We start from the raw sequence: 9,413 nt of genomic DNA, 5'->3' as shown, positions 1-9,413 counted from the left end.
CCACAAACCCACGTGCACCGATTTCAATAGGCCTTAATCGTGCACTCCAACCTCGCTTAGCTGCCTCCTCTGCTATTTCAGTATATTTAGCTCTCTTCAGCTCATTGGCCACTTCCACTCTGTCTTCCCAAGGAACAGTGAGTTCAATGAAGTAAACTATCTTCTCTGAATCCGACCATAGAATTACGTCAGGACGTAGCTTAGTACTCACTATATGTGGAGGTACCGCCATCTGCTGGCCAAGATCAACCTTCATTTCCCAGCCCGCCCCATTTTTCAACTGGCCGGTTTTGCACCTGGCCTTCGCGGAACAAGGTTTATCCCCCTGACGTACAAAGTTAATTTGCCTTACCCCTTTACTAGCTGCTAATGAATTGACTTCTCTTCTTTTATCCTCTATTGCCGCTGCCACACATTTCAATACCTGGTTATGACGCCACGTATACCGCCCCTGGGTGAGACTTACCTTGCATGATAGGATATGGTGGAGACTGCCCACACACGAGCAAAGTATGCATTTATCATCCTCACCAAACCATTGACTTAAATTCTTGGGAGATGGGAGCATATCATATGTAGCACCTAACATAAATCTGATCTTACTAGCTTCCATGCCCCATAGATCTTTCCATTTAATCTGTCTTTTTTCCACCCCTTCCCAGTTCACCCACTGCCCTTGTTTTGCCTGCGACACTGCCTTAGTACATCTTACAGCCTCCTCCTGTCTATGCATTTCCTCCACTACCATTTTCCTTTTTTCTCCTGCAGAAGCCTTACTCCACAAGGGTTTACTTGCACCCACCCCTAGACCCCCCCGCCCGTGCTGCACATGGCCCATTATATCTCTATGCTTCAATGCTGATTGAGCTTGCTTAACTGCCTGCTCTGGGTTCCACTTCCTCCCTGCATTAACTGAGGGTGCAACTTTCCTCACCACTGGGTCCTTGGACTGAGTTAGAGTCAATTCCAATCTAGCCTTAGCACACTTAAATTCCTGTCAGACTAGATATTGGCAACTCTACAATACCCTTCCCATACAAGGCTACACTGCTTAAGCAGCGTGGGACTCCGAGCCATTTTCTGACAAAGGAGTTGATCATTTTTTCCAACCTCTCTACCTTTGACAGAGGAACTTCATAAACTGTCAATGGCCACATTAGCCGAGGCAACAAACCAAACTGCAAACACCACAGCTTGAGCTTACCTGGCAGCCCCGACTTGTCAATTTTTGCAATACCTTGCCTAGTGACCTGTCTCAAGTCTTCAACCTGTGATTTATCACTAAGGCTTGCATCATACCACCTTCCCAGGCTCTTCACTGGTTTCTCCAGAACTGTGGGAATCACCTCCTTATTTATAGCAAACTTCTTATCTGTTACCTTCCCTTTAATAATTGAGAGACTCCTAGACTTACTTGGTTTCACCTTCATTCTGGCCCATTGCAGATTACTATTTAACTTACCCAGCAACCTGTTGGTGCATGGAACGGTTGTCGTCAAGGTTGTCATGTCGTCCATGAAAGCCCGAATCGGGGGGAGGCGTGGCCCTCCCTGCAACTTCTCCCCGCCCACTACCCATTTTGAGGCCCTAATGATGACCTCCATTGCCATTGTAAAAGCAAGTGGGGAGATGGTACATCCGGCCATGATTCCTATCTCAAGTTGTTGCCAACCTGTGGTGTAATCAGCTGTAGTAAAACATAATTGAATATCCAGAAAGTATGCTTTTACTAGGCTTTTAATGCTACCTGGGATTCTGAAATAATCAAAGGCCTCCCACAACAGACTATGCGGCACAGACCCAAAAGCATTAGCCAAGTCCAAGAACACAACGTGCAGGTCTCTCTTCTCACGCTTTGCTAATTGAATTTGGTGCCAAATCATGCTGGTATGCTCTAAGCACCCGGAGAAGCCAGGAATTCCAGCTTTTTGCACCGTGGTATCAACAATGAAAATAAGGGAGATTTCCCGGGTTTCTCACGCAAAATACGGAAAATGTCAACATCCGTCCCCATTAACGTTGGAAGGGTTGGAGCAACAAAGTAGCCTACTTTATTCACGCCTAACAGCCTATATCCATTTGGTCAACTTTATCCAGCCCTAAAAAAGCTAACTTTGGTTTACTTGTAGTTTACCGTGTAGCCTAGCCTAACTTTAAAGCAACACCAAAGAACTTTTCCTCTGTCGCATGCCCTATTTGTTTATCCAGCACCAGCTTTGCAAATAACAATGTCCACAGACAAGGTATAATATGTTGCATGATTTTATGAAAGTACGATGTATTGCGACATCGGATGCAAGTCAAATTTGTAGTTTCTCATGTCTCATTCCATCGAACTACAGAACCGCTACCCGATCCGGCAAACTTACATAGTGCGGTTATAGCCGATAGAGGGCCGCGAAGCGAATGCAGAAAGTGCCGTTCACCCTGTTACGAGTTGATGAACCACTGAAACGATTTTGGAAACATTATTTTAAGGTACAAAAAACTCTTTGGTGTTGCTTTAAACAGTGTGCATGCTTATAAAGCATACTTGTGCTTCATTCATCCACACATCCAGCTCCTAACGTTTTGACAAGCATTTCTACCAATTGACCTTGTTCCTGCCCATCTCTAACTTTGCTGTCTCCATCCTTTCTGTTTTTGTTGTTTGCAAAAAAATATATAGGCCCTATTTATTGGTAACCAGCAACAAGTGCAATTTGTTAATCGCTGTCATTCTCTCTCCTGCCAACAAAAATGTGTTACGTTCCAAGTAGCAGTGCGTAATTCTGCTTCATAAAGTTGAACAAATACATTGGTCATATAAATAGCCAGTTTATGGTCTACAGTGTAGAGTTGGTAAGTTATGGTAGGCCAATTTGGAGTGAATATACAGGGGGATTTCTTTGGCTCCTAGCCTGGCAGGTGCGCACGTAGACATAGCCTACGGGCGAACACTGCAAGCGCCAATGAATCGTGCTCTCACGACCACGTCGATAACTTAAATAGGCCTAGCCTACTGTAGGTTAACATTACTCTGAGTTCGCATTCAAGCAAGCAAAACGATGATTTGAATACATCTGTTTCTCTGGAAGGGCAAGGGGTACAACCGGACAACACAGAGACAGGCCAGAATGCAGGACTAATGTTATGAGAGTATTACAGTAATAGGCTATGATATATTCTACGGGAAAATATTAAAACGGCAAGACAGCGGAGAAAAGTTAAAATGATAGGCCTAAACCCGGAAAAAGTTGGCATGTCGGTCCCTGTGATTATTTGTGCAAACGGCCTTTTCAAGTCATTTGAGAGGTGTAGCAAGCTCCCAAATTGACGCTCGTCTGAGAAATTGAGTTTTGGATAATGTTCTTCGGCAGCTTTACAATGACTGAGGAAGCCTGAGACGAGTCCATAGCAACAAGTTAATGTGTTGAATTTGTTATTACCCAGTGTGCTTTGTTGAGTGGTCTCAATGAGGGTCATGCAACTTTTGATTGAAGCACTCAAAACCCCTCCGGTGAACCCGTTTATAAATAACGAACGGTCCCTAAATTAGCATAATGCGGTAACAATTATCATTTAAATTCAACCTCCTAAATTAGCATAATGCGGTAACAATTATCATTTAAATTCAACCTGAAATCTGCTCACTGCAGACGTTATAATGCAGACCCAAGCAGCAGCACAGCCTTGAAAGACGCACACTTTGAATTTGATCAGAGTGGCTCTGGTTCTTCACTGGCTAACTTGATGTGATTGGCTGGATGACCGTTCAATCAAATCAACAGACCTATTTGTGTCTCTCTGTATGTGCGTTATGGTAGATACGGTTCCAACTCTTTACGGGAGCGTTTATTTCCATATTTTACTTTCCTTTTAATCTGTCAAAAAGTGTGGGGGATAGAATCGTGTTCCAGCAAAAGTGTGTACATAACACCCACATCCCCCACGCTTGCTATGCGCCTGGCTGCACCGTCTCAGGTTTTGTTCAGAGTTTGTCTACCTAATATTTAGGACCCAAAACTAAGACCTGTTTTCATACATTTTCACCCTTGATTTTGTGTAATTTTTACGTAAGGGATAATGTATAGAACGCCGGTCATTATTGGGAAAATAAGTCCCGACAGGGCGAACAGGACCCCGACACGCAGTGGAGGGGTCTTGTTCCGCCCTGAAGGGATACGGCTATCAGGGGCGTAGATTTGCGTGGGGACCGAAGGACGTGTCCCCACCAAGTCAAATTACGACTGAAATGTCCCCACCAATATTCAGGTTGAAATGGGGGAAAATCGCTCACATGCGCTACACAAACAGTTAAATCATTTCTCACTTCAGTGCTGCGGATCATCTCGTACAGATCTTGTAATGTGCAGTAGCCTATAAGGGTAAATCGCGCTGATTTGAAGTTACCTATAATAACTACCAGTGAGCCGCAGTCTCCTGCGCAGCATGCAGCGCTTCATCTTTACTTCACTACAAGCATGAAGTGCGTCCAAATTCACCCATTCTTCTCTGTTGAACTCCTCGAGAAGTAGGCTACTCATCACACATGTGTCACATGAAAGAGCCTTTTCTCAGCTTTTAAACGGTGCTAGCTAGCCACTATTTGCTGTGATAAACAGTTCGCAAGAAAAATAACTTCAAGAGATTTAATAATTATTCTCTGCGTCCATCTCCACATACATTGTCTCGGTGGAATATCGTAGGCCTACACACTCTTCACGCAACACATGACAAAACATATATCAGAATAAACAGCAGACCTTACCGAACACAAAGGTGTAATGCATTCCCGTGTATAGTTAGCTGTTCCAGAGTAATCCGGTTTTGAAATAAATTATAGCAAAATTCAACTTTCGGCTGCATTTCTTAAAACTGAGCTGTGCTTACATCGCCTAGATATCTGTAAATATTAGAATCAGAGAATATACAGGTAGCTCATGTTTGTCAATGTAGCCTTAATGATTTCTTTTCACAAAATGCTAAGCATGCATGTATTTAAGTTTCTTAAAACTGAGCTGTGCTTAAATGGGCATGATTTCATAACAGACCAAATAGAAAATAAATGTTAAATATAGCCTACATATCTGTAGCCTACATATTAAAATCAGATTATGTAGGCTACACAGTGCAGTTAGATCAAGTTGGACAGTAGCACATTTTAATCATGGATAGTAGTTGGACAGTAGCACATTTTAATAATTTTATATATTCGTCCCCTTAGAATTATAGGGTTCTATCTACGTTCTGAGTAGTTCTGAGATATTGAGCTTCAAAGTCTTAGAATTCCATAGACTTATACTGATAAGTGGAACAAACCTCTTCAGATATAATGTCCAAAAATGTATACAACTACAAGAGACACCTCACCTCATCTTCTTAAGGTGTCACAGAATAAGATTATGTAAATAACTCAATTTTGACAAAAATGTCAGATAGAACCTTATAATTCTAAGGGGACGTATTGGGGGGGGTTAGTGGGTAGTGTCCCCACCAAAGCTCAGACCAAACCTACGCCCTTGACGGCTATACATTATCCCGCTTATTAGGCTACACGGCTACTTGCTTGCGTGACTGTTTCTAACTGTTTGCTGTCTGTCTGTTGTGCTGTTTACTGAGGGCATCCATTATGACAGTCTCGTGACGCTGGCCGTAGCGTTGCAATTGATATCAGTGGTTAATATGAGTGCCCTCAGTAAACAGCACAACAGACAGACAGCGAACAGTTAGAAAGTCACACAATTGGCTTCTTAAGAGATCGCGAAATCGCACGCACGCACGCACGCACGCCCTCAAGATTGCACTGACTATACCGGACATCGGTAAAAATAAGGGAGGGTCACGTCATGAAGCAGGATTAGAACCCGCGACGCTGGCACAATGCTTCAAGGTATTGGAAGTGCTTTGCACAGCGACGTCCAGTCCATTGTGCTACGGGAGCGCTGTTTAATGTCTTGCTCGGTGTTCTATCCATTATGACAGTCTGTGACCCTACGTGCGTCGGTCAAAGGCCCTCCTTCTCGTAAAAAAATATTTTTATTTCTCCGGCTGTTGCAATTGATATCAGTGGTTAATATAAGAGCCCTCAGTAAACAGCACAAGAGACAGACAGCAAACAGTTAGAAACAGTCACACAATTGGCTTCTTAAGAGATTGTGAGATCGCGCGCATGCACGCACGCACGCACGCACGCACGCCCTCAAGATTGCACTGACTATACCGGACATCGGTAAAAATAATTGGAGGGTCACGTCATGAAGCAGGATTAGAACCTGCGACGCTGGCACATTGTTACAAGTGCTTTGTACAGCGACGTACAGTCCATTGTGCTACGGGAGCGCTGTTTAATGTCGTGCTCGGTGTTCTATCCATTATGACAGTCTCGTGACCCTACGTGCATCGGTCAAAGGCCCTCCTTCTCGTAAAAAATTATTTTTATTTCTCCGGCTGTTGCAAATGCAATTGATATCAGTGGTTAATATAAGTGCCCTCAGTAAACAGCACAAGAGACAGACAGCAGTTAGAAACAGTCACACAATTGGCTTCTTAAGAGATCGCGAGATCGCACGCACGCATGCACGCCCTCGCGATTGCACTGACTAGGCTACCGGACATCGGTAAAATTAACGGGAGGGTCACGTCATGAAGCAGGATTAGAACCTGCGACGCTGGCACAATGTTACAAGTGCTTTGTACAGCGACGTACAGTCCATTATGAGTGCCCTCAGTAAACAGCACAACAGACAGACAACAAACAGTTAGAAACAGTCACGCAATTGGAACAACAAATGTGTTTTGGGACACATTATAGACAAGGTCTGAGCAAAATCTGAGATGGTGCAGCAACAATCTTATCTGATTTGATGCAGATTGATCCATGCTTTTACATGGACAGATCCCAGACACTAAACATGCTCATTGATTACATAATCTATATACCAGTTATCTTATTAACCATTAGGTTATAGTATTGTAGAGATTTCAATCAATCTTAATCATGTCAAATCAAATCACATCTAGAGGGTATATGCTTTTAGAAAATAATAGTTTAGGTAGTTGAATTAGTCTTCCATTTCATGTTAAATCAAGTCTAGCAATCACAGTGATTAACTCTGCCAGGTTTTATGAAGATCCTTGAAATAGCTCAGGAGATATCACTCAAGCAGTGTAGCATTAGTGAAAACAGGAGGTCTGCTTTTTCATGAATAGTAGAAACTTAAGAGGCTATAACATCACAAAGCTACAAGATCCAACTTGCTATCATGTATAAATACACTTCAGACATACACCGCTTTCAGAAAAATACAGGGAGAATTTGTCCCCCAACCCCAAAGTGGTAGGCCTAGTGGTGACACCCTGTGGCTCATGGACTATAACTAAATTGTCCAGGCTGTTACACACTTATCGGTGAGTCTTCAACTCATTTGCTTTCAACAGTGTAAGCTATAAGGATCCTTTAATGTGAAAGAATCCCTGCTTATAATTTCTTGCAATTTCACACTACTCTCAGTCTAAAGCCACTGATTTCATAATGCCTAAACTTAATAAAGTATTCACAGCACTGAAAAGTGTAGCTCTTGGGTAACTGTAGACCTAGGCCTACATGGAATGTTGTCAATTTTGTATTGGGTCCTAATAATATGTTTGGTACACTATTTCTGATCATGTTTTATTGAATTATAAGATATCCTAGTGAGGTTGTCAAACTCATTCAGACACTTCAGCAGTAATAGTGTGGGGTCCAGGGGCATGCCCCCCTGGAAGAAAATTCTGAAAAATAACCCCTTAAATGGTGACTTCTGGCAAGTTTTGTGGAAATGGACTTAAGGCAATTACAATGCATGATTATCACACATGTGACCCATGTTATTTGACTGAGGGGCCCCATTCAGATATCAGGAGTGAATCCGGCACCTAACCGCTTTTTGGCTGTGGGCGGGACTGTGATGCTCTATTGTGCGCTGACAAACAAGGCGGGTGAGAGTCTGAATCTGCAGCAGTGGAAGTGAGAACTGCCCAGCTCCACCGTCCAGCACAGCGCAACTCAGCTCAAATGTTGACCACTTGCATATTGGATTGTGCAAGGAATGCTATGGTTAGGCTAATAGCACTTTGTGAAATCCCACGATCCATCAACTGTGCCAATGGGTCATCGATATAAAGTGGAATAAGGTCAACATAGACACAGCCTGTATTGCAGTGTTTTCTTGGATTTCAGGGTAACTGTGGTAGTCATAGCTCACGATAGTCTTCCACTAATCAAAATGCATTTTGAAATAAACAAACACTACGTGTCATATATCGTTTAGAACTGAATGATTTATAATTCAATATTTTGGATAGCAAACAGTTATTACTTCAAAATTACTAAGGTATTAAAATAGTATTATGTACAATGAAACAATGAGTTCCACTGTCCAAACATTTTATGAGGTGATGTCAACATGTTAGCCATCCTGATGCACTTTCATCAATGTTATTCAGTGAATGACATAATGCAATTACATGCAAGCAATGTGCATCTGATCTCTTTCACACCTCAAGTACTGAAACATTTACAAATAATCGATCATTTATAATTTATTAGAACACTGAGTAATAGCTCTGGATATATTTGGTCCAGATATGCATTCACACATGGCTGCACAATGTAAACCATGTGAGCCATAACGACACAGAGCTCTCACGCCCTCCTGTGGCAATGCTGTTTATTGCAGAGAGTCCACTCATATTTTACAGCTTCATATCTAGTGGCCAAATATTCTCATCACCTATACTGTCTGTAAATATTGGCACAGACCCTATTAAAGCCATCCAAGCCAAGGGCATCCAGTCACCTTAAACATGGGTTCCATTTTCTTCAAATGACATGCTCGGAATTTCTCTGCTTTTTTATCACCTCTCCTCATTGATGATGGCAGTTGATGGCGTTCTGCTTTATAGGCTTTTTTCCATGATGATAAATGAATTAATACATAAATGAAAACGCTTGGTGTATATGTGGTCTTTGTAGTTTTGTAGTGTAGTTAGAATCTTTCTTTTTCTACAAAAAGCTGCCGGAAGTAGGCTAGCAGTGGCCAGGCTAACCCTAGGAGAGGCTATAAAACCAAGTAAGTCTGTTGCATCAGGAAGTCCTGTTTGCCAGATTTTCAATGCGCTGATACTCTATTGGAGCAGAAAGGAAATATACTACAGATACAACTTTGATTTGGGTTTGGGAATAAGCTAATACATATTTATAAGGATGTTGTGAAATGACAAAATTCATAGTTCAAGCAAATAATTCAACTAATGATGATGGATAGCTTCATGCATTTAGGGTAGCATGGAGTCCATAGTGTCCATACCCCTTGATTAGAGGCGCCCTCAAGTGTTCAAAGAATGTTGCTCTGTTCTGACATGGTAGATAGGGCCGTCTGACACTAACATCT

Source organism: Alosa pseudoharengus, unplaced genomic scaffold (assembly GCF_046254945.1).
Source record: "Alosa pseudoharengus isolate Yale_2024_CS ecotype anadromous, Long Island Sound unplaced genomic scaffold, YU_APseudo_1.1 YU_APseudo_1.1_scf_5, whole genome shotgun sequence".
In the NCBI taxonomy this organism is placed as follows: Eukaryota; Metazoa; Chordata; class Actinopteri; order Clupeiformes; family Clupeidae; genus Alosa; species Alosa pseudoharengus.
Note: the sequence above shows the minus strand (reverse complement) of the source record.